The 27789-nt window shown below is 40.5% G+C and overlaps 1 protein-coding gene across 2 annotated transcripts in view; it reads right to left on the reverse strand.

The window, feature by feature from the left end:
* WDR72 (WD repeat domain 72) overlaps positions 1-27389 on the reverse strand; it is a 563678-nt gene extending 536289 nt beyond the window's left edge. The window contains exons 1-2 of one of the 2 annotated variants that reach the window (XM_077263771.1): positions 27325-27389; positions 26074-26198 (exon numbers count right to left, since the gene is read on the reverse strand). The gene's annotated coding sequence lies outside the window, so the exon portion shown is untranslated. The remainder of the gene's footprint in view (positions 1-26073; positions 26199-27324) is intronic. The other variant, XM_077263769.1, reaches the window with a different exon arrangement.
* Positions 27390-27789: the final 400 nt, after the last annotated feature.

Here is a 27789-nt window from a genome sequence, read left to right on the forward strand (position 1 = left end):
TCCCCATTAGGCACCAATATTGTGGTGTGCTGGGCCAATGTTAATTTAATGTGTATGGGGTTTTTTGGTTTCAGAAACCAACAGTCACACCCAAAATAAAAACCCCAGACTCTGCATATAATACTTCAATATTACTGTAACCAATGCAATTATAATATTTTCTCCCTATCAGGATGTGATGGTGGGAAGAAAGAGCGGTAGAAATTAATAAGATGTCTGATACATGCCATTTTTTTTGTAAAATAACTGTTTTGGTAGATAATACCTAATTACATGGGTAGCCATAGTAACCATTGATGGCACCATTACTTTATACCACTGCTTCAGCTGTAGTCTGGGCTATTCCCCATTGACTTTACTCCATCTTTGTCTGTCAATACATGTCATCAGAGTCTAATGAATGCACAATGTTGTCTTTATCCAATTATTTTCCAGATAAGCATCTTTGTGTAGATTTTTTTTTATTTTGAGCGGGAAGACTAGACCAGACGTTTACACTTTAGTTAAGTTACATTTAAAGGGGGTTTCTAGGTTTATCATATTGATGACCTATTCTTAGGATAGGTCATCAGTGTCAAATGGGTAGGAGTGCAATACTGATCAGCGGCCAGGTGTAAAAGCCAGACAGCCCAGCTCTGCTCACTGTGTAGTGGTCTCTCACAGGTTTGGCAGGTCCGTTTCTATTGAAAGCAGCTGACCGCTGGTGTTGCCAGAATTCAGAGACCCACTGATCAATGTGATTAGCCTGATAAACCCTCATACACAATTTATTTTTGTTTTTTTACTGGCATTTTTCAGTTGCTAAAAACACAGCAATAAGAGGTTTGCAGTATCAATAGAAGTATATGAAACTCCATAGGATACAATCCACTTTTGTTTCTTCCATAAAAATGGCCTAAAATGGAGTCTAAAGGGGCATTTACACTGCAAAATAACCATGAACGGGTAATGCTAAAAGTGTGCATTTCATGATTATCTTGCGGTGTAAACAGGCGATGATAAATGAGAAAACGCTCGTTCATTGCGTGAAATGATCTCTTATTCACCATAAAAGATCATCGTTCTTGGTAGTGCATCATCCTGGTGTAAACAAGACTCGCCCTTCCAAGAAGTATGGCAGCATAGTATAGATACACCTGCAAACAGCAGATTGGAAAAGTTTATCAGTCAGTGGTCGTATTGTGCCATCTGTTGGTCTGTGTAGTGTCACACTAAATGTATGGAAAATTGGTCAGTCTCCCTGAAGAGAGTCACACGAGTGTTCTCCGTATGGTAATCCATGTGTAATGCGTTTGCAGTGGGATGATGCGATTTTCTCGCACCTATGTATCCGTATGACATCTGTATGGCTTTAGGCTATGTGCCCATGTTGCGGATTTCTGTGCGGATTTTTTTGCTCAGTTTTTGAAAAATCTGCGGATTTACCACAGATTTCCAGCGTTTTTGTGCAGATTTCACCTGTATTTTAACACCTGCAGATTCCTATTGAGGAGCAGGTGTAAACCGCTGCGGAATCCGCACAAAGAATTGACATGCTGTGGAAAATAAACCGCAGCGTTTCCTCTAAGAACTAAGTATTTTCCACAGCATGGGCACTGTGGATTTGGTTTTCCATAGGTTTACATGGTACTGTACAACGCATGGAAAACTGCTGCGAATCCACAGGCAAATCCGCAACGTGTTCACATACCCTAACATTTCTCACTGATTTTTTTCACCATTGAATTTAATGGCTCAATGGGCTGAAATGAGGAAAATGTGTGCGTATTTGTTGCAAGCTAGACGGATAGTCCGTGTGGTGTCCGAGTATTTCTCGCACCCATAGGCTTGCATTGGCGAGTCTTGGAAGATATACGCGTACAATCACAGCATGCTGCGATTTCAATCGCCTGAGGAAAAATACGGTGATGTGATCTGCCCCATAGATTAACACTGGGCCGAGTGCTGTGTGATGTTTTCTCCCATAGCACTCGTCCATGTTCAACACTAGTGTGACTCCGGCCTTAGGCTCTTTTCACACAAAGAACACTGGTGCAATTTTCTTATTCACTTTCTGTGTTTATTCTTCCTTGATCTTAGATTTATATTGATGCGTTTTCAGAGGCATTTTTTACACCATTTTTTTGTTCAAAAACTTTGCAACCAGATATAACATTATGCTTTAACATATTATTCTTAAGTTTAACAATCTGCAATGACTTACATTCGAAAAGGAACGGGATGAGGAATAATATTTCATGCATGATTTGCAATAACCTGTAAATTAGTGGGGTTTTTTCGTGATTTCAAGGTGCATATTCTAGAGCTATAATGCAGTGACGCCTATCCCTGCTACTGAATGGAAAAACTTTTGCAGAACTCCACTCTCCAGGGGAAATTCAAAGTGAGGATTTGGCCAAAAAGTAATGGGAAGATCATGGAGAGGGAAACGAATGCAAGGTCCTTTTGCAGTGTGACCAAACCCTTCAACATAATGTTGGCGGATGGCCGTTGTTACTCTCACTTTTATATATGCTTATATGCTACATGTTATGTACTAAGGACATTTATTCTACAAGTACGGAAAAATTCTCTTGAGCCTGGAGACTAAATATGGACAACAGTATATTATGAAAAATGAGAACTAGGAGGCACGTATTAATCCAGAATATTCCTGAACATTTCAATTAATCTTGTCCTGTGGACAGCCATAGTATATAGCGGTTAGGATTAAATAAAAAAAAATCTAAATTCTTCATACGGATATAAAAATATGTTCTTATTTGTAGGACTAAGCCCTCAGCAGCTAATGATGTATAGAGAGACTGGTACAAATCAAGGAGTATTATATGGAAAGAGCAGCAGCGCCACATTGTGGAGAGTGTGACACACGCAGCATGAGCGCAGGGTGGAAACACTACAACAAAGCATGATGAGAAAATGGATACAAATCAGACTGATATATATCGAGGATCAACTACATATGTAGAATAGTCGAGATTATATATTGTGGACAACTGAGTCCAGAGCAACAGACTGGGTGACAGTGACAAAAAGATTTTTGCCTCAACTGATACGGTTAGGTTGTGTTCCTCCTTCTATTTCTTAAGAAATATCGTAATTGATATTTCACTGCTGCCGAATCAACTCCCATATCTGCATACAAATGATTTAAATACTCATAAATCCATAGAAATATTTATATATTGTACTTACTGTATAGTGTGGAAGATACAAAACTAAATAATGAAGCATTGCTATTATGTAGTTAACATTTTATATATTTTCTATGATTAGAGACAGCAAATTAGCTAAGAACGAAACCAATTAAATTTGTATAAAATGGCATATTTACTAGGAAAATGGATCACATTTCAGTACATATTGGTTTATAAAGAAAAAAAAACACTGGATCAAGGATATGTGCTTGGTAAGCTTTGTGCTTTTTTTTTTTAGAATAAGCTATAGAGAATAATCCATTCCTACGCAAGTAGCTATGCAATAAAAAAAATGAAAAAAAGAAAATATCCATTATGGAAATGACACTTTTAGCAAAAAATTTAATGTAAAACATTATTTCTCTATAAAAGAATAGAAAAAAACTATCATGGTGTGAAAGTGCCCTGAACCTGTAGATAGGGCGACGGTATAAACAGTAATATCTTAATAGTTCTTTCAGTAAGTACTTGAATTTCTCATAAAATAACCAATCTGGAGCGTCATTTCTTAAATGGAAGTAATCAACAACGTTTTGTCGCCACATCTGAGGGCACCATGATTTAGGGGCAGAGAACCTGGTTCCTGTGATGTGTCACTTACTAACCTATTTACTGTTTTATCTGCTGCAAATCTACCAGTTCTCTGAATGCTGTCACACTGGCGAGTTTTACGGATGTATGAGCGCAGAAAATACACCCGTAAAATACGCATAACACACGGCCCAATGATTCTCTATGTCCCAGCTCCTATCAGCCGTATTTTACTGATCCGTATTATACGGTCTTCTACGGCCGTACAAAATCGCAGCATGCTGCGTTTGTCACCGTAATGCGCAAAAAAATCGCCAATGAAAGTCTATGGGGGCGAGAAAAATACGGATTACACACGGACCAGCAGTGTGACTTGCGAGAAATACGCAGCGGTGTTCTATAGAAAAGCCGGTAATTCAATTGGCCTGAGTGCGATCTGTTATTTTCTCGGACAGCACTTGGACCTAAATTACGGTCGAGACCTTAAGGTAACTAATCCTTTTCCCTATTGGGGAGAGTTCTGGAGTTTTTCTCACGGTGCTAGCAGGGATCTCACCGAGGTCACAGCAGTTCAGCCCAGCTGAGAACGCAGCCTCAGTGATGTCACTGCTAGTCACTGATGCTGGGCTTGCAGCAGTTCATTCCCCAGTGTTCTCGTCGCATCTTGGCACCGTCAAGGCTGAAAACTGTTTTTCCCCCAGACATGGATTATGGTGTGGCACAGAACGACTTACAGGTATGGTATATTTTTTTAAATTATTTTTGGTTTATTACAGGAGAACGAGGGCTTATGGATGCCTCTCCATTACTAATCTCAGGGCTTGATGTCACCGGACTATACAAAGATGACATCAACTCCGAACTATCAACCCACTCGCCACCACTACAGGGCAAGTGGGAAGAGTCGGGCAAAGCGCCAGAATTGGCATATCTAATAGATGTGCCTTTTTGGGCACCTGCGGGCTGCTATTTTTAGGCTGGGGGGGGCAATATCCATGGCCCCTTACCAGCCTGAGAATACCAGCCTTCAGCTGTCTGCTTTAGCAAGGTTGGTTGTCAAAAATAAGGGGGACCCCAAGCGTGTTTTTTTTTATTATTTATTTAAATAATTAAAAAATATGGCTTGGGGACCCTCTATTCTTGATAACTAGCCTTGCTGAAGCTGACAGCTGAGGGTTGCAGCCCCCTGCTGTGAGTTTTGCCTGTCTGGTTAACAAAAATACAGGGTAACCCACGCCGGGTTTTTTTTTAAATTATTTATTTACAGCGCAGGAGTGGCTGATGAATACTCCCATCCACTGCTCCTGCTCTCGTTATTAGCAGCAGTAGGTGTCGGATGATGGGAGCAGTTGTCCCATCAGCTGCCACCAGTGACCGGAGGTAAACTTTATACCTCCAATCACAGCAGTCTTCTGACAGCGTGGGAACCACGGCTCGCTGACTGGTGGGAATGATTTCACCTCCGAAAAGAAGCGGCATTTGCCGCACTGTCATGGATTATATCAGTGCAGCAAACACTGGATGTTTGGGCCCCTCATTCAAGTGAATGGGGTTTGGGTCTGGGTACTGTTCTGGTACCCGAACCCGAATTTTTTGTAACTGTTCGGGTGAACCCACCGGACCAAAACATCCAGGTATCCGCCCATCTCTAGTGAGCATAACTTAGATTTTTTATTTTTACATTAATTTATGGATGGGTAAAAAAGGGTTTGTGTGGGAGTGTTTTATTCAGTTAAAATACTTTTTTCTGTGTGTCATTATTTCTTTAATATTACCCAGCTTTCTATCACATCAGGGCAAGCAGGTAGAGCCATGAAAAGCACCAGAATTGGGCATCTAATGGATGCATTATTTCTGGGGTGCTACGGGCTGCTATTTTTTAGTCTGGGGAGGGCCAAATATCCATGGGCCTTCCCAGCCTAATAATACTAGCCCCAGCTATCTGTTTTAGATTGGCTGGTAATCAAAAATGGGTAGGACTCCACACCATTTTTAAAATTATTTATTTAAATAATTTAAAAAAGGCGTGGTTTCCCCCATATTTTTAATAACCAGCAAAAGCTAAGCAGACAGCTGTGGGTTGATATTAATAGGCTGGGAATTGGCCATGGATTTTGGCCCCCTCCAAGACTAATAACATCTTCAACCACACCAGAGATGGCACATCCAATTGATGCACCAAGTCTGGTGTTTAGCCTTGGCTCCTCCCACTTGCCCTGGTGCATTGACAAGTGGGGTAATGGCTTTAGGGTTGATGTCAGCTGATATATATATATATATATGCTGACATCAAGCCCTGGGGTAAGTAATGGTGAGGTATTTATAAGACACCCCCCATTATGACCCTGTAGTCAAAAGTAAGAAAAACACACAGAAAAAAAGTCCTTTACTTGAACTTGAACAAAATGCTCTCAAACAAATCCACTCTTTACTATTAATTAACATAAAAATTAAAAATAAAAGTAATCCTCATCTGTCCACAGATAATCCAATAATATTGAGGTTTGACAATGAAACTCATCTCTGCTACAAAGAATGCAACTCCATTCACTGGAACAGCAGCAACTGCTGGGTGTCGCTACCTGGAACTAAGGTGACATTAGTAAAGTTCTCTCAAAGATAACCTTACTGCAAGGTCACCTAGGTACTTGACCGTGTCTCCAATAGGCATAAAAACAATATGCCCCAATTTAATTTAACCATCTGATTTGCCTAAACATCCAGACCTAAGTCCTTTTGAGAGCAAAAACAAAGAAAAAAAAGGAAAAATACACCTCCGCACTGCTGCAATACGTTAGACCCTGATATCTCAAACCTTTTCTGTTGTAGCCGTAATAATTTTCCCCTTATTAACAATGGGGTGCTGCATCCAAAAAAGAAATCCACAATAATCCATAGAAAAAATAAAAGGAATGGGGTGCACTTACCCAAGTAGAATTGTCACCACTTTATTTGGACATATAACAATACAGCAGGGAGGGATGTGGAAATAGAAGGACAATGGCTGTTTCCTGCCCACGGCACTTCAACGGGTCCTGATGACGAATGGAAGTAGGGAGGGTTCTTTAAACTGTGCAGTCTAATTAACTCCTCCTTCAACACAACGTCACAGTGAAAAAACCACCATTTATCAGAATATAAGTGTGAAAAAAACATACGACATATACATTAAAAACATTAAAAATGAAACACCATATTGCACATGAGCTTTAGATTATCACTAACTTTTCACAGAAAGACCGACATGTCTATTCTCTCGTTGAGTCCGAGAGGTCCCAATGCGCCTGCGCGAAGTATCCACCTCACCTCTCTTTGTAACAGAAGACGATGTAAGTCCCCTCCTTCCCGCGGTAAGGAGATTTTTTCTAATCCTGCAAAACGCAACATCTGAATATTACCTTCATGATGATCTCTCACATGGTTGATTAACCTAGGGACCCCTTTACCTGTACGTACGGAGTTAAGATGCTCCCTTATCCTAACAAACAGTGGCCGGATTGTTTTACCAATGTAAAAAAAGCCGCACGGGCGGAAGATTACATACACAATATGGGTAGTTCTGCAAGATATAAAATCTTGTACTGTGTGCTGAATTGGGCCAATTTTAATCTTATTGCCTGTAAGATGGTATACACAAAAATTACATTGGCCGCACTTAAAATTCCCTTTAGGAGCATTGCCACCCAACCAATTTTCTTGACCAGAGACAAACCGGTTACGTACCAAATAATCTCTAATGTTTCTACTCCGTCGGCATGCAAATAACGGACCTCTATCCACCATCTCTCTCAAGTCACTATCTTGTCCCTGAATCTGCCAGTTTTTTCTGATAGTGGGCCTAATTTGACTATCCATAGGTCCAAACTTAAAACAGAACACAGATTTCTTATCCTCTTTTCTTGTCTTTTTGGATGGTATATTACTAACATCGGCTACCGCCGCTTCATTCAACGCTCTGTTTAAGATTGACTGTGGATAGCCTCGCCTTGTAAATCTGTCATATAGATCTTTAGATCGTTGTCTAAACCCTGTGATATTACTGTTTATCCTTTTAACCCTTAAGAATTGACTATAGAGTAAAGACTGTTTAGTATAAAGGGGATGGGCACTATTAAAATGTAGCAAGGAATTGGATGCAGATGGTTTTCAGTAAACCTCTGTGTGAATAACACCTTCCTTCACTTTTAACTTCACATCCAAAAAAACTAAATCATCCCCTCCAAATTGCGAGGTGAACCTCATATTCATGGTATTGGACGTCTCCAGATGCTCCACAAACTGTGTGAAGGCCTCCTGGTGACCATCCCACACCATGAATATGTCGTCCACATACCTGGCGTATAGTTTGATATGTTTCAAGAAAGGATTCCTGGAAGAGTAGATATATTCCTCCTCGAATCTGGCCAAGAATAAATTAGCTAGGGTACATTTTCATTTGTAATGTTTTTAATGTATATGTCGTATGTTTTTTTCACACTTATATTCTGGTAAATGGTGGTTTTTTTTCACCGTGACGTTGTGTTGAGGGAGGATTTAATTAGACTGCACAGTTAAAAGAACCCTCCCTACTTCATTTGTCGTCAGGACCCGTTGAAGTGCCGTGGGCACGAAACGGCCGTCGTCCTTCTATTTCCACATCCCTCCCTGCTGTATTGTTATATGTCCAAATAAAGTGGTGACAATTCTACTTGGGTAAGTGCGCTCCATTCCTTTTATTTTTACATCCAGACCTAAGACTTATGGATCATTACATGTTTAAGGCCTGTCTTATTCACACAGATGTACAGTGCCTACAAGTAGTATTCAACCCCCTGCAGATTTAGCAGGTTTACACATTTGGAATTAACTTGGCATTGTGACATTTGGACTGTAGATCAGCCTGGAAGTGTGAAATGCACTGCAGCAAAAAAGAATGTTATTTCTTTGTTTATTTTTTTTTTAAATTGTGAAAAGTCTTTTCAGAGGGTCATTTATTATTCAACCCCTCAACCCACCAGAATTCTGTTTGGTTCCCCTAAAGTATTAAGAAGTAGTTCAGGCACAAAGAACAATGAGCTTCACATGTTTGGATTAATTATCTCTTTTTACAGCCTTTTCTGACTATTTAAGACCCTCCCCAAACTTGTGAACAGCACTCAAACATGGTCAACATGGGAAAGACAAAGGAGCATTCCAAGGCCATCAGAGACAAGATCGTGGAGGGTCACAAGGCTGGCAAGGGGTACAAAACCCTTTCTAAGGAGTTGGGCCTACCTGTCTCCACTGTTGGGAGCATCATCCGGAAGTGGAAGGCTTATGGAACTACTGTTAGCCTTCCACGGCCTGGACAGCCTTTGAAAGTTTCCTCCCGTGCCGAGGCCAGGCTTGTCCGAAGAGTCAAGGCTAACCCAAGGAAAACAAGGAAGGACCTCCAGGAAGATCTCATGGCAGTGGGGACATTGGTTTCAGTCAATACCATAAGTAACGTACTCCACCGCAATGGTCTCCGTTCCAGACGAGCCCATAAGGTACCTTTACTTTCAAAGCGTCATGTCAAGGCTCGTCTACAGTTTGCTCATGATCACTTGGAGGACTCTGAGACTGACTGGTTCAAGGTTCTCTGGTCTGATGAGACCAAGATCGAGATCTTTGGTGCCAACCACACACGTGACGTTTGGAGACTGGATGGCACTGCATACGACCCCAAGAATACTATCCCTACAGTCAAGCATGGTGGTGGCAGCATCATGCTGTGGGGCTGTTTCTCAGCCAAGGGGCCTGGCCATCTGGTCCGCATCCATGGGAAGATGGATAGCACGGCCTACCTGGAGATTTTGGCCAAGAACCTCCGCTCCTCCATCAAGGATCTTAAGATGGGTCGTCATTTCATCTTCCAACAAGACAACGACCCAAAGCACACAGCCAAGAAAATCAAGGCCTGGTTCAAGAGGCAAAAAATCAAGGTGTTGCAGTGGCCTAGTCAGTCTCCTGACCTTAACCCAATTGAAAACTTGTGGAAGGAGCTCAAGATTAAAGTCCACATGAGACACCCAAAGTACCTAGATAACTTGGAGAAGATCTGCATGGAGGAGTGGGCCAAGATAACTCCAGAGACCTGTGCCAGCCTGATCAGGTCTTAGAAAAGACGATTATTAGCTGTAATTGCAAACAAAGGTTATTCCACAAAATATTAAACCTAGGGGTTGAATAATAATTGACCCACACTTTTATGTTTAAAATTTATAAAAACGTAACTGAGCAACAAAACTTTTTGGTTTGTAAGATTTATGCATCTGTTAATAAATCCTGCTCTTGTTTGAAGTTTGAAGGCTCTAACTTATTTGCTTCTTATTAAACCTGCTAAATCTGCAGGGGGTTGAATACTACTTGTAGGCACTGTATAACATTTAATGTGATTAATAATGTGGTGCGACATCAATATATGAGGTGTTTAACACCAAGAAATTGTATTTATTTCTTTTGATTAACAGAGTGCCTTAATGAGATTGGAATCAGCCTTTAATTTAAGGGTCAGTGGTTGGGATTCCATCTCATATAATTCATTTTGATTCTGAGGTCCCATCACTTGCGATTTAATGGGTCATAGTGGTGAATATAATATAATTATTCACACACTGTGATTCAATATACATTTGTGATGTATGATCATTCATTTTAAATTAGACATTATAATTTTCTTTTAAATTAAGGATTTATAGTAAATTCTAATTTTGTTCACACTTCCACTTTCCCCCTTCCCCCTTTTCCTATTAGCATAAATTGGTGATGTCCACCTTGTGAATCCTGTCCTATGAGTTCTGACTCCTTATTGATGAAGGATTCCACAATTTTTCTGCTGTGTTTTCTAAATAAAAAAACAAATCTATAGTCACATGATAAAAAATAAGGGCTGTACTCCGTACTAGGCATGTCTCAAATTTAGGCTGGATTTACATATCTGTGGTTCACAGTCCAAGTATGGATTGCTATGCACTGACTTGCCATGGGACTCCTAACAAGAACACAACAGCCTCATATACGTCATATACAGGTGCTTCTCACAAAATTGGAATATGAAAAAGTTAATTTATTTCAGTTCTTCAATACAAAAATTGAAACTCATATTATATAGTGCCATTACAGAGAGATATATTTCAAGTGTTTATTTCTGTTAACTCCTTCACCCCCGGAGCTTTTTCCTTTTTTTCGTTTTCGGTTTTCGCTCCCCTTCTTCCCAGAGCCATAACTTTTTTATTTTTCCGTCAATATGGCCATGTGAGGGCTTATTTTTTGCAGGACGAGATGTACTTTTGAACGATACCATTGGTATTACCATGCCATGTAACAGAAAACGGGAAAAAAATTCCAAGTGTGATGAAATTGCAAAAAAAGTGCAATCTCACACTTGTTTTTTGTTTGACTTTTTTTCTAGGTTCACCAAATGCTAAAACTAACCTGCCACTATGATTTTCCAGGTCATTACGAGTTCATAGACACCTAACATGTCCAGGTTATTTTTTATCTAAGTGGTGAAAAAAAATTCCAAACTTTGCTAAAAAAAATAAATAAATAAAAATTGCGTGATTTTCCGATACCCGTAGTTTCTCCAATTTTCGTGATCTGGGGTCAGGTGAGGGCTTATTTTTTGCGTGCCAAGCTGGCATTATTAATGATACCATTTTGGTGTAGATACATTTTTTTGATCGCCCGTTATTACATTTTAATGCAATGTCACGGCGACAAAAAAAACGTAATTTTGGCGTTTTGATTTTTTTTCTTGCTACGCCATTTAGCGATCAGGTTAATCATTTGTTTTTATTGATAGATCGGGCGATTCTGAACGCGGCAATACCAAATATGTGTAGGTTTGATTTTTTTTTATTGTTTTATTTTGATTGGGGCGAAAGGGGGGTGATTTGAACTTTTATATTTTTTTATTTTTTTTTATATTTTTAAACACTTTTTTTTTTAATTTTGGCATGCTTCAATAGCCTCCATAGAAGGTTAGAAGCTTGCACTACACGATCGCCTCTGCTACATAGAGGTGAAGTACAGATTACCTCTATGTAGCAGAAATGCAGGGTTGCTTTGAACGCCGACCACAGGGTGGCGCTCAAAGGAATTGGCCATCAACAACCATAGAGGTCTCGAGGAGACATCTGGTTGTTATAGCAATGCACCGCTGACCCCCGATCATGTGACGGGGGTCAGCAGTGCGAGCATTTCCGGCCGCATGGCCAGGAGCGCTAGTTAAATGCCGCTGTCAGCGCTTGACGTCGGCATTTAACTAGTTAATGGGTGCGGGCGGATCGCAATTCCACTCGCGCTCATTGCGCTCACATGTCAGCTGTACAAAACAGCTGACACGTCGTGGCATTGAGGTGGGCTCACCACCGGAGCCCACCTCAAAGCAGGGGATCTGTCAGCTGACGTACTATTCTGTTGATAATTATGGCTTACAGCCAATGAAAACCCAAAGGTCATTATCTCAGTAAATTGGAATACTTTATAGCACCAGCTTGAAAAATGATTTTAAAATCTGATATGTTGGCCTACTGAAATGTATGTTCAGTAAATGCACTCAATACTTGGTTGGTGCTCCATTTGCATCAATTATTGCATCAATGCAGCGTGGCATGAAGGCGATCAGCCTGTGGCACTGCTGAGGTGTTATGGAAGCCCAGGTTGCTTTGATAACAGCCTTCAGCTCATCTGCATTGTTGGGTCTGGTGTCTCTCATCTTCCTCTTGACAATACCCCATAGATTCTCTATAGGATTAAGGTCAGTGAGCAGGCGAGTTTGCTGGCCAATCAAGCACAGTGATACTGTTGTTTTTAAACCAGGTATTGGTACTTTTGGCAGTGTGGACAGGTGCCAAGTCCTGCTGGAGAATGAAATTTCAATCTCCAAAAAGCTTGTCAGCAGAAGGAAGCATGAAGTACTCTAAAATTTCCTGGCAGACAGCTGCGCTGACTTTGGTCTTGATAAAACACAGTGGACCTACACCAGCAGATGACATGGCTCCCCAAACCATCACTGATTGTGGAAACTTCATACTAGACCTCTAGCAGCTTGGATTGTGGCCTCTCCACTCTTCCTCTAGACACTGGGACCTTGATTTCCAAATGAAATGCAAATGTTACTTTCATCTGAAAACAACACCTTGGACCCACTGAGCAACAGTCCAGTTTTTTTTCGCCTTGGCCCAGGTAAGACGCTTCTGGCGTTGTCTATTGGTCATGATGAGTGGCTTGACACAAGGAATGCGACACTTGTAGCCCATGTCCTGGTTACATCTGTGTTTGGTGGCTCTTGAAGCAATGACTCGAACAGCAGTCCACTCCTTGTGAATCTCCCCAAAATTTTTGAGCAGCCTTTTCTTAACAATCCTTTTAAGGGTGCAGTTATCCTGGTTGCTTGTGCACCTTTTTCTACCACACTTTTTCCTTCCACTCAACTTTCTATTAATATGCTTAGATACAGCACTCTGTGAACAGCCAGCTTCTTACCCTTCTTGTGGAGTGTGTTAATGACTGCCTTCTGGACATCTGTCACATCAACAGTGTTCCCCATGATTGTGGAGCCTACTGAAACAGACTAAGTGACCATTTTAAATGCTTAGGAAACCTTTGCAGGTGATTTTTGTTATTCTAATTTATTGAGATAATGACTTTTAGGTTTTCATTGGCTGTAAGCCATAATCAACAAAATTAACAGAAATAAACACTTGAAATAGATCAATCTGTATGTAATTACTCTATATAATATCTGAGTTTCACTTTTTGTATTGAATAACTGAAATAAATTAACTTTTGAAGGGTATTTGTAAGAAGCACTTGTATAAGCTGTCAAGTTTGTGTCAAAAGACCTTAGATTAGTCTGTGCAGGGCTGCCATCAGGGCATTACTGCCCTGACTGGCGTATGAGGCCTGATGAGCAGAGGAGGCCCACATCGGCCCCATCTCTTCTGCTCATCAGGCCCCAGTGGCAGGCTTCTGCCAGTGCAGTAACAACCTGCGTCCGAGACACAAGCTCAGTTAAATTCTATTGCCGTGCAGGCCCGCACGGCAATAGTTAAAAGCCGCCAGCCAATCGAAGGCTGCCAGCTGATGTCAGTGTGCACATCGCTGGCGTATGACATCATTGTGCGTGCTTGAACTGCTTGGGGTGGAACTTTGGTGCTGGAGCAAGGCCAGTTAAGGAGAAAGGCTTTTTTATTTTTATTGAAAGCGACACAGGGGCAGGATGGGAGTCACGGGGGCAGGAGGGAGACACAGGGCAGGATGGAAGACAAGGGGCAGGATTGAGACAGATGGGGCAGGATGGAGACAGATGGTGCGGTCAGGTAAGGAGAAAGGTTTTTTTATTCTTATTGAAAGCAGCAAGCTGCAAGCCACAATATGTTTCGACAGCAGAATGGAGACACGGGGGCAGGATGGAGACACAGGGGGCAGGATGTTGACACGGGGCAGGATGAAGACAGGTGGGACAGTATCATGGTGCAGGATGGAGACCGATGGGGCAGGATCATGGGGCAGGATGGAGACAAATGGGACAGGATCAGGGGACAGGATGGAGATAAAGTGCAGGATGGAGACACATGGTACAGGATCATGGGGCAGGATGGAGACATGGGCAGGATGGAGACACATGGTGCAAGATCGTGGGCAGGATGGATACAATGGAGACAAATGGGGTAGATGGGGCATGATCACAGGGAAGATGGGGCAGGATCATGGGACAGATGGGGCAGGATCACAGGACAGATGGGGCAGGATCATGGGACAGATGGGTCAGGATAGGACATCAAATGGGGCAGAATGGATACTCATGAGGGCAGGATGGTAGAATATATGGGGCCAGGATGGGAGAATATATGGCTGGAGCCAGGAATGAGACACACGGGGGCCAGGATGGGGGATATGATTACCATGAGTAAGGTTTTATGCAGAAATGCGTAGGATCATCTATGCTACATACGCCTAACTAATTTTAGTTTTGGCCATCTGCACACTAGAATTTTTTTTAACATGCATTCAATACATTTTTTAAAATTTTAAAATAATGAATATTTGCTTTTTCAAGCGCTGTATTCACCATTTTTGATAATTGTGAACTGATTCCTATACTACAAAAAGGGTGGCTATTACATCTATATGCTCCGATCTTGAGAAAGAGGTTGTTGAGACTCAGGGGGACGCCCCTCCTGCCTGTCAATTAGGGAAACTGTTTGTACCTGTGAATCTCCTTTTTAGAGTTCTCAGTGAACATGATGATTCGGTCTTGTCAGGACAGCGCAGTAATAAAGCCATAACATATCTTCTTACTCTGTGTTTTTAATGGTCAGGGGTACATCAGCATGTCCGAGACTAAGCAGCTGCCTGCAGTGTCTGTGAGCATTTTAAAACCTCTCATACTCATACGTCTGGGTCTCTCCAACCATTGGCGATTCCCAGTAGACCATAGACTCATTTTATCACTGATTTACCTGTGTAATTTTTGTGATGGTGGACAGATTCAGTAAAATGTAATATTTGATTGTGCTACATACTTTACCTAACGTCAAGACATGGGGCAAATTTGAATCAGAGAGATTGTAAAACTACATGGGATCCCTAAACCGATATGGTTTCTGACTGTGGGATTTATTTCCAAATTTTGGAGGATTTTTTGCACTCATTTTGAGATCCATATGTCATTCTCTTCAGCGTTTCACCCGCAGTCCAATTGGCAAACTGAATGGCTGAGCCAGAATCTTGAGACTTATCTTAGGTGTTTTGTGTCTGAGAATCAGGAGGATTATGTTTTTTACTTACCTCTATCTAAATTGACCGTAAATAATCATAGTCATGCATCTATTGCTAAGTTCCCGTTTTTGGGGCATATGGGTTTCATCCTCAGTTCAGCTCATTTAATAGGAATCATTCTTCTGGAATACTCGAAGAAAAATGGTTTTCAACATCAATTACATATGTGTGGCAGGGGGTTCTTGGTAATTTGAGGATGATTGGGACCAAATATAAAAGTACAGCTGTTCGGATACGTTTGGTGGGTCTGGACCTGTGTGTTGGTGACTTGGTGTGGTTGTCTTCAAGGAACATTAAGTTGTAGGTTCTCTCCTGGAAACTGGGTCCCAGGTTCATTGGTCCTTATAAGATTGTCACCATCGTCAATCTTGTAGCATTCAGCATTACTTTGCCGCCCACTTTTAGGATCCATAATGTGACTCATCGATCTCTACTCAAAAAACACCTTGCGTCCTCTGCACCATCACTGCTACTGCCATCTCTGGTCATTGTGGATGGAAATTTGGCATTTCAGATAGCTAAGATTTGTTGATTCTCGCTTAGTTTGTCGGTGACTGCAGTATCTGGTACACTGGAAGGGATACGGTCCTGAAGAGAGGATATGGGTACCAGCATCTGATGTCCATGCGGCCAGGCTGATCGGGTCTTTTCAAGTGGCACACCCAGATAAACTGGGTTCTGAGGTTCCAGAGGTCCCTCGTAGAAGGGGGTACTGTCACGGGTTTATCGTGACAGAGAGGAGCCAGAAGACCACAACTATTGATTTCTCCTACTTATGCACTAATTATAAGCACTTACATTAAATGGTGGAAGTTTATTTTAGCAGTGGAGCGGTTAATCTGCTCAGTTGAGAGCTACTGGAAAGTCTCAGGCAGCAAAGGTGCGTGAGATCACCAGGGCTCATCAGCTGCTGAACTCTGGTGAACTTTCTCACCACAGCTCAGTACCACACACTGCAGGAGTGATTACACTCTCCTGTCATTGTGTGGCCGGCAGCTGGGTAGAGCAGTCACATCATGTGACATGACTGCTCTACAAGTAATCTAAATCATCGTGGGAGAGTATGGATTACAGCGGATATGTGATAGATATAAAGTTGTATTATTATTTCTCTTTTCCAGGTGGCACGGGCATCGGGGATTAGGCGTTAAAGAGAGTATATAATGTTTTTTTTTATTTTTTACAGAAGACAAAGAACTTCAGAGATTAAATGTAAGGTAAGTATGTACAGTGTTTTTATTTCAATATGTATTTCTTTACTTAATTTTTTTTCTTTACTTTAAGCATAGGTGCCGGCTGATTACTGCGCCCATTAGCTGCCTCCTGTTCCCGCTGTTATCAGAGACAGAAGGTGTAGGCTGATGGGAGTAGTAGTCTCTCATCAGCCGATGCTTGTGACCCGCGATACACTTTCTAACGTGGGTCATGGTCACAGCTACGGGGTCACACTGACATCTGACAACATGACCCCTCAGCGCTCTGGCTGATGCCAACGATCTTACTGGTGGTAACGTTACCGCTGATCAGAGCTGCCATGTGCACACAGCCTTAGTAAACTTGATCATTTTACGAAACTTTGGTGGAACTTAGCCGATTTTGAGTAAAATGCTCAGGAATCTGAGCATGAATCCGAATGTGCAAAGTTTGTGCCGACTTTGAGATTGCGAATGTTTTCTGAACAGTTCGATCATTTCTAATCGGTTCCACATCAGCCATTCTCCAATCCTGTGGAACCAACCCTGTTACAAAAGAGTCTAAGAATTTTACAAGAATATCACACATATCACAACATCACATTGTTAAGATAATATAAAAAAGATGTATATATAATTATTAGATTTATAATATTCTCTATATGATTTATATATACAGTATATTATATACATATTACAGTCAACAGCAAAGGGGTAACAATGTTTTGAACTTTTGATTTTCAGGCTCCATATCTCTTTATCCACTTCTGATTTGAACTATAGACTGCTATCATTGTATAGACAATTATCTTGGATATCTCATACTTAAATATGATCTGCAACTATTTAGTATATGAATAGTTATGCAGGTTCTTGTCATGCTACTGTTTTCCTCCTAAAGTTCTAAAATTATTTTTTATTATTTTGTTAGCATTTTGTAAATCCACCTTTGGCTTTTAACACTGCCTAAATCCTTCTGGGCATGCTCTCAGTCAGATTCAAACATGTGTCTTCCAAAATTTGATCTCAGGTCCCTTCTACCCGTTCTCAAAGTTGGTGCATGCTGGTCAACTCACTTGAGTATGTATACAGTCTTTTCTTAAATTCTACCCACAAGTGTTTGATTGGCTTGAGGTCTGGGGTCTGTGAGGGCCATTTTAGCACCTCTACTTTATTGTCATTGAACCATTTTTTTGCCAGTCCAGACGTATGCTTCGTGTTGTTGTCCTGTTGGAACACTTTGTCATCCTTTTCATACACATAGTGCTTTAGTGTATGAAGTAACTCATCTTGTAGGATACTCACATATAGCTCAGTATTGAGACCACCATCGATCACCATTGCCGTGTTTGTCAGGCCAAAACCGATAGACTTTGGGATGAGCAGACTTGTTTACCCCTATATTTTGCCTGGATGTTCACCTTTTGGCTTCTGAATGGATGGACAAACTTCATTTCGTATTCTCTCACTGTCATGCCACTCACATGATGCAGTTTGACAATTTTCTTGGACAAAAGAGACCGCTATCAATGAGCTGGATGATGCTGGTTCTCTTTTCTTGGGAAATTTTCTTCATGACTGCTCTTTGATTCGAACCAATGACCTTTCACTTGGGAATCAACCTAATAATACACTGAGCCATTAGGTAAAGGAAGAACAGGTTGTGCTTTGTAGTATTCAGGGAGAAAAATAATTTTCCACCACTAGGATCATAACAATAACAATGCAGTGACATGACAAGAATCTGCACAACTAATCATATGCTAAATAGTTGCAGGTCAAGTTTAAGTATGAAATATCCAAGATATTTGTCTATAAAATGATAGCAGTCTCAATTTCAAAGCAGAAGTGGATAATGAGATATGGAGCCTGAAAGTCAAAAGTTCAAAAGATGGCTACTCTTTTGCTCTTCACTGCATATAGTACAGTATATACAGTATATATAGTGGCATGCTTGGACTGGCCCACAGGGTAACAGGGGAATCCCCCGGTGTGCCCCTGTGTAGATCTGGGCCCCCAACCTCACTGTATAGGCAGTACTTGGCATAATTCACTTGATTCACTCTGTACAGAAAAAACAGCATCTCATCATTCATTAACCACGCTACCCAGTTTATTATTATTATTATTATTATTATTATTATTATTATTATATAGAGATATAGGTAAATTTGTGAACGAAGGTAGTATAATATTTGCATGCAGGTGAAAATTGGACCCCCCAAAGTCAATGTTACTGGTGGGCCCTTGTCACCCCAGTCCGACACTTTATAGTGGCTATGCTGCTCATTTGGGTGCATGATAAGGTAACATAAGAACAATTTCCAGTTAAACATCCAGACTTGCTTATTGATCCTTCATAGACCATATCACAAGTAAAGGAAAATAAAGATCCTTTCGGTGCAGGTAAAACAAAGTAAACAGTTCCAACAAAGTCACTTTAGAGACAGTCCAGGACACCCAGGCTGGATAACATCCAGCATACTGGATCAGTCTGGAGACATCACACAGGAGGTATTCTTACTTCATAACACAAATGCCATGTATCAGATGAACAGATTCTCTTTTATTTTGTGAACCACGCCCTGGGTGGAGATATGGTGAGTGGCCTACCTGCACTAACTCTCCAGCCGCTTAGCATTAGAGCTTGACCTAGCATGGCTGATTTACTCCTCTTAGTACACAGAGAATGTGCACCTCTGTGATACATGATACATATCTCTCATCCTCATTGTGATCGGCAGTCACCTTACAAATATACAATGTTCTTTTTTTCACATTGTCATCTCTCTTTTTGAAAGTACAGGATAAATGATAAACTATTGTAATGCTGACATCTAGTGGTCAAGCAGCTTACATTACATACCAGTCACAAACACCATTTACCGGTAATTTTACAGCTTACAAAGTGTTATGACTGGACCGTAACATTCACACGGGGATGAACAAACCAGGCGAGATGTTCTACCTGCACACCACAAGTAACTATACAGACTAAACAAATCCTTAATTTGAATCTGATTGGTCTCTATCTGACCGCAGAGATTGGCACCCTAAAATTAGGCTACGGCACCCCTCACTCAATGTCGGCTGACCCCTATAGTACTTAACTGCACACTCAATTATACACAGAATGTACCCCAAAACAACAACAACAGAACATAGTCCACACAGACAGATTGTGAGACACAGGGCTAAGAACGGGTTCACACAGTCACACATGAAAGACGGAAGAAAAAAAGGAACCCAAAAAGACCCTCGGTATACATGGAAACCCCAAGACCCTAAATGTAAGAAAATGGGAAAAGTGCTGGGAAGGGGAACATGCAAACAAACCACAGGAGAAGCAATAGACAACACATCAGCAAGATAACACTTCACTGGGGAACTGGGACTCCAAACACCCATCTACCTTGGAATATAGCCAGCAAAGACTGCATGTGCCAGGAGAGTATAAAAAGCCCGTCCAAAGATGTGATAGGACAAACCAAAGGAGGAAGAGAAAAACCTCTACAGATAAGAAAAACAGCAAATCAAAAGAAAGACATTATCGCAGTTGGGCAGAGACGAAACAGGCTGTGGTCCAACAGAGAAGGAAACCAACCCATAGCCAGAGGTCACCGGATCGAGCAGCTGACTCAAGCCATGACACCATGAAATGTCCTAATCAATTTTAATAGCTAATGATAAAGACAGATAATGTTAAATAAAATTATGAAACCCTGTTACTACACTGTATTTAATGTACTCTTTTACACAACTCATACAATCTGTGGTTAAACTATATATAAATGCACTTTGGCTCTTCTTTCCAGTACATTGTGAGTGCAAGGTTAAACCAACAATAACAGAAAAAATTTAATTTTTGTGAATGTTTTATAGGTTAGATACACATATGTACAGTGCAGTCCACTGGATGCATACGCCTGAATTTTAAAAACCTCTATTCTGATTTATGGCAGCTAAATGAGCACGGCATAGTAAAAAAATGTCCTTTTGAGTACATGTTGTTAGAATGCAATACGTTGGATGTAAACTATTTGGATGAACATAATAAAGTAGTTGACCATGAATTTTTTGTTCCAGAAAAACATGTAAAATACATTTATGTTTTTATTTCATTATTCTCAGTGAGAATTGATTTGAAAGTGTCACAGCATCACTCGCGATGTATCTGAGGGGAGATATGTGTCGCTAAAATTGCTGTCTTTTGTGATGTGAAACCCAGAAGCTTCTCTCCCCATATATCGGCCATGACAAGAGTTGGGATTTTTGGGAACAGGTGTAAGAGATGGGTGGGATGCCTATTCATCATATCTCCACCTCAAGAGTGTGGTTAGGGAAGTTAAATGTCCAGCTACTGAGTTTTTTTCCCTGCCGTGATTAAGGCTATGTGCACACGTTCAGGATTTTTCGCGTTTTTTTCGCGCTTTTTCGGCCATTTACGGCATTCTGCAATTTTTGTCAGTGAAAAAAACGCATCACGGTAAAAAACGCAGCATGTTCATTAATTTTGCGGATTTTTCACGTGTTTGCTGCAATATTATTGCATTGGGAAGCTCTGAAAAAAAAAATGCGAAAAAATCCGCAAAAAAAAAAGCACAAAAAAACGTGATAAAAATGCGATAAAAACAAGAGCGGATTTCCTGCAGAAAATGTTCAGCTTTGTTCAGGAAAATTCTGCTGACGTTCCTAAACATGTGCACATAGCCTTACTGTTTCTTGAGTGCGCTAATCCCGCAGGCATATGGACTGTGCTATAAGTTGTCTTTTGCTTTGCTGTTATGCCAGAAAGACCATGTTTATTTTGTCACATCTTGCGCTGGTTTATGCCGTGTTTTAATAAACCAGCAGAAGATTAACCCAAAAAGCATTCTTGAATTAATATATATACATATATAGTCTGTAAAAAAAACTTTCTACAGCAGTATCAGCAAATTTCATAAATGTCATTAAGACAATTTCATTCATATAACATTTACAGTGTATGTCCACTTTTAAACAAAATAATCTGCAATTTGACAAATCTTTGCAAATACATTGTTAGGGATTGTGCAGACAATCACATTTTCGGTCTGAGTGCAATCCGACAAAACATCGGATCGCACTTGGACCAATGTTATTTTATGGGGCAGTGCACACGTCCAATTTTTACACAGCATGCTTCATTTCCATTCGATATCGGAGTGCACTACGCCATGCAAGTCAATGAGTGCGTGGGGAAAATTGGATTGCACTCAAATAACATCTAAGTGCAGTGTGATTTCCACAGACTGGCACAATGGAAAAGATGGAGACATTTTTTTTTTCATCTTCTCCTCAGCTGAGAAAATCCCATGGTGATCAGAGTGTGATTAGCATAATCAACCCTATTCTCTCAGATGAGAGGAAATATGTTGGTGTGACCCTAGCCTTATACAAAGCTATACCTCCCCTCTGCCCTCCCATTTGTTATTGCTTGTGTTAGGGAAGGTTCACACAATTTGTCTGGAGGAAGTGTACAATTAGCAATTTGCTATGCAATTATATTATTGGTTTAAAAAATGTTAGTTTGCTTTTTATTAAAGGGGTTGTCACAAGATATTGGGTGACCCATCCTAAGTATCAGCTTTAATATGTTCTTACAGCATCCCCATCACATTGAATAAAGCTGCACATTGCAACTCCATTCAATCTACTTAAATACAGCCACCACCAGAGCTTAAGACCGCTGATCTGTGCGGGTGCCGCCGCTAAAATGATGTTGATGACCTATGATAGAAAAAGTTTAATCCACAGGAGACACCTTGGAATTGTTCGTAGCTCGGGAATGCCGCGTCAAGGCATGAACTAGTCACAAAGTCGAAGAGTCCAGCTCAATGAACTGTGGATATGCTTTATTGCATCAAGTGCTTAAGACAGGATATACAAAGTGAGCAGTACGGATTACAGAACACGCGCCATCAATGCGTTTCAGGTGACTGCGCACCCTTAATCATGAATATTGGGAATATTTGATGGTCTCTTTAACTAGTATGTCTTAGACAAAATATATTTGTTGTTTTTATTATTGGAATTTTACAATTTATGATATATTGAATTTTAACTTTTCTAAGTGACAGTACCTGGGAAGTGAGGCATGGAGCAGACTGATAGCATACCTGTGGTGACCTCACTGCAAATTTTTGACACATGATGTTTTAACATGTTGATGTTTGTGTTTTGTTTTTACATACTTTTACAGGTTCTGCAAAAAAAAACCCTAACTACAATTTGTCCGTAGTAACCATCCCCTTCCAATTTTAACCCTGTGTTATGTGTACTTTTTCTAGCTGGGTGTTTTTTTTTTAGTAACTCCAGTTGCCCTTTCCCCATCATGTAAATGACCCTTATTGCCCACTACAATAACTCCACAGTAGCGTATTCTCTCTTCATGCCCATTAGATAGTGAAAAGTAAATTGTATTCAACTGCAAGCATTACAAGAGTTTAGAGAGAAGAGCAATCATCACAAATGATAAACGCAATACAACCAATTTCATGTTTTAGAAAAACAACTGTCTTGCAGCCCCTGGCTTTGTGTTTCAAGAAAGAATGACACAAGAAACATTTATTTCATTCCACACAATAATTCACCACAATCAAAGAGAGCACTGCAAGGGCAATGCCATCTCCCAGCTGCTGATTACATCAAAGCTTTGCAGCAAAAATTCAATTTTATGATGTTAATCTTAGCCTGCCACTCAGAAATTTTCTCTCAGGGATATGATTTTTCTTGGGATTTCATTTTAAGAATGATTTTCTTCTTCTGCAATCAATAAAGATATGTTTTCATCAAAAGACTCTATCTTGGCAAAATTCAATTGGCCATTTCAATCCCTTTTGGTGACACAATATTAATTAAAATGGTTTATGTTGAATGTAAAGGGGGAAATTGGGTAGTGGAGCACACAATCACTTCATACGAGCACAAACTCTACAAGATCTCTTCACGAGCACATGTGGCTAAGTGGCTTGTAAAGAGCTTGTCAGACTTCATCCAGCACAGAGGACTAATGCCAGCAATTTCCTAATCATCCCACCAATGGTCTTTCTGCCCAAAATAAATCAACTCATTTCTGCCGAAGTTGATTTACTGTCGCTTCCTTGCCATACATTGTTCCAAATTGAACAGACATCAATCAATGGATCTCTGATTTAGGACCATTAGCAGTCATGCCACAGGTGTGAGCAGGCCGGGTCAGGACAGAGTGCAGTAGAAGGTAGGCGACCATCTCACAGCAGGAAGGGGTGCAATTATATTGAAAAAGAAAATATTCTTTGAGATGTAAAACCACAAAGGGTTTTCAAGAGCCTGTCCATGTCCTTATCTGCCATTAACATATCATCCATAGTAGACCACAGCATCCCAGATTATGGTGCACGAATAGGATCCTACATCTAACAGAACAACAGACCAAGTGTCATCAGATTTTTATCAGAGTTTTGGGGGGTTTTTTTACTGATGAGAAAATAAAAGAAAGGTTATCCACCTTCTCCTATCTATAAATCAGTGACAACACTGATGGCATCCGAATACTGTCAGATGTTTTCACTGACCCATAGACTTTCATTGCCGATTTTGTTCCAACACTCTGATCAATATTTGAAATGTCTCTATGATTTTGCATGAACCTCTCAATTGGACCAGCCCCATAGAGCATCAGAGGTACAAAGATTATCTGTGAAAAACTGGCATCTGAGCATGCATAGAAGGGAATCTGTCAAGTAATGTTTGTGCAATGTACTAATAGTATCCTGAAATAGGACCTGGGCAGCCCTTTCAGGATATGTGTTGCTGTAAGGGCTGGAAATTGTGTATGACTGTGTATGACGTTTTGGTCGGTTACTTCAATCTTCATCAGATACAGAATGTGTAGACTGAATGATCAGCAGAGCTACCATAGAAGGCACGCAGGAGGAAATGTATGTTCGCAATGGAAAGAGCGCATGTCAAAGAATCTAGTTCTTCATTAACATATCATTATCAATAATGGAACCTATTATTGGTCTCTTAAACAACCAGCAGACTGTGCTATTCCATAGAGCAGAAAACAAGGTGCGCTCATGTTTATGAGCCTTAGCGAGGCCAAAAGGACATTCTTCTGGCCTTCATCAGATGACTACCAATCCTATGGATCCAAAGATATAGGTGGAGATAGGTAATACGTTTGATAAAGGGAAAACTCATTTAAGTCTCCCTGTAGACCCATGTTAATGGTTATATAATTCTCCAGTAAATGCTATGAAGTGAAAATAGTGCTGATTTATTGCTACTACTTATTTTTCCATCTTTTGCCTGCATTAGTTTTTATACAAGAGGCCCGTTATCTGAATGACACACAAAAAAGGACATATTAGAAATCCCCAGAAAGGTGATCAGTAAAATCAATTTATCAGGTCCAAGATTCTCAACAAAAAGTGTTTTTGCATCAGTGAAGCGAATTTTAAAGGATTCTCTAGTGTAAAATTTGTCACATGTCCTGACAAAAAGCCAGAAAAGACTAAGCCAGAGGTTGCCTATGGAATACACAAACATGAGACTTCATTTGTAGAGTAGTTTGGAAAAAGCACAAAAATAATACCCAAGCACAGAATTGCTAATATTATGTATGGTTTGTCTACTGATTTAATCTGGATATATGAGTCACAAGAAAATCTACTACTAAGGCCTTCACACATCCATTTTTTATGTCCTTATGTGATCCGTTTTTTAAGTACCTCAAATACAGACACAGACACACGCACATCCATTGTATTCAATGGTGGTGCACACATATCAGATTTTCCACACGGACCCCACATCGTTTCTTTTATTTACTTATTTAATGCATTGACTACAACTATCATCAGCGATGCCTGGTCTCACTGATTGCAGGGAGACCAGGCGAGGATGATAACAGTTGTAATTAGTGAGATTCCCAGGCGCCGGGTGCTGACTACAACTGTCATCAGCATCGCCTGTTCTCGCAGATCTCAGGGAGACCAATCAAGGCGTTGTAGTCAGCACCCAGCGCCTGGAAACTGTATTGCTTTTTCCAAGCCGCTGATACGCTGATGTCAGCTGTGTGTCACCAATGTGTACGTGTGCAGGATGTTCTGCGGAACGTGCTGCCGGAAAAGAACAGACATGTCTATGTGTTTTGCACGCGGTCCGTGTGAACACACTGACATATGCGCAGACGCATATATTTGAATGGGTCTGCGTGTCTAAGGGTCTCCAGTACATGTGGAAATTGTCACCACAAGTACTGGAAACATGTGTGAAGGAAGCTTTACAAGTAGAATGCCCATCAAATACATTCAGTGATTCACAAGGGATGTCTTCCCTGATTAGCATTGTCTTACCTTATCTTCTACATCCAGCCCACACTGCAATGATGACTTATAATGGCTGAAGATTTTGCTAGACCCTCCTCCAATTCAGATCTGAAACCAGACTCCTAAATCATTAGAGACACCAGACGAATCTGCTAAATGAAACCAGACAAATCAGAAGTATAATTAGCCCTAAATAAAATTAGATCGTAGACCAAACTGCTAAATAAATTTGGACTCCAGAATATGACCCAAAAATAAAACTAGACCCCAAGAAAGACTCCTAAATAAATTCAGACTCCAAACCACTACACTGTTTAAGTGAATTCAGACCAACTCCATCCTAAATTCAGACACCAGACATCAAAATAGATCCCCAATTAGCTTCCAAAATAATCAGGAGTTCAGACCAGACCCCAAAATAAAATAAACTCCTATACTAAAAAAAAAAAACCAGACAGACTAAACATAAATTTAGATTCTGACCAAAACCATTAATAAATTCAAGACCACAGGTCATAACCTACATCAGCGGTGCACATGATGTCATTCTGTGCGGCTATCCATCATATGGACAGAAAAATTATTAACTGACAGGCTAACTACATGTGAGCAGCCTCTAAGCACTAGAGGAACTTTTCCCATTCTAATTAGATGGGGACGCAATCAATGAGTATTTCACGTGGCTTTTGATGTGAATTTAGGAGCACAATCTATTTTTTAATTCTCATAAAAAAACTTTGAATGTACCATGAGAGGGCTGAGTTGGGGAGTTAATAGTCCTATGAGTAGAATTAGCACCTAATAGACATTTATTGTTTACAATTTTGATATGCCATAAATGTGACAGAAGGTAATATACCTTTTAGTGTGGCCCCTGGATTGGTTTAGTAGGACAATGTGGTCCTTGGACCAAAAAAGGTTGTTTACCCTTGCCCTACATAAATACACCAGATTCTTAAATAAATTAAAACCCAAGACCAGAAAACTACAATAAATTCAGACCCTAGACCAGACCCCAAAAAAGCTAAAAAAAAACAGATCCCTTAATACACTCAGACATCAGACCAAAACTCAGATCACACCCTCGACTAGACTCCCGAATAAACATTGACCCCAGAACAAATCTATAAATAGGTTCCAGATAAGTCCTATAAAAAAAATCAGACTTCAGTCCAGACGACAAAACAAATACAGACCTCAAACCAAAACAGAACCACTTATATATACATCTAATTAAAAGAATATATGTCTAACCCAAAACTTGTGTACTGATCGTACCTTATGAGATGTATCAGTGCTCTGTCCTCATCATCCGTGCTTACTGTAGCTGTATGGAAGTCCCTGAAGAGTAAAACCTGATGTTCTAGCTTGCAGTGTTTTGGGTTACACTAGAATAAGAGCAGTCATGTTGTCAGGCTAAACACACGCCTCATCAGACACAAAACAGAGACAAAGAGACATCCAACATTAACTCTTCATTTATTGTATTCGCTGACCTCAGAGAGAATTCATAACAGTTATTGGCATTAGAATCACATATACCATTAGGAAACCCTAAGGCCTCCCTTGCCCACACTGGCGTTTAACACAGCTGAGTGCTATCCCATGTTTAATCGGATAGTAGTTGGCCCAATATTATACTGTGGGGCAGTGCAGATCTGGGATTTTTTTTCCTTTTCAGGATTCGGAAAGAGCGAACAATCACAGCATGATTAGATGTCATCGAAGTGCAATCAGATGTAC

Source organism: Ranitomeya variabilis, chromosome 5, assembly GCF_051348905.1.
Source record: "Ranitomeya variabilis isolate aRanVar5 chromosome 5, aRanVar5.hap1, whole genome shotgun sequence".
Classification (NCBI taxonomy): Eukaryota; Metazoa; Chordata; class Amphibia; order Anura; family Dendrobatidae; genus Ranitomeya; species Ranitomeya variabilis.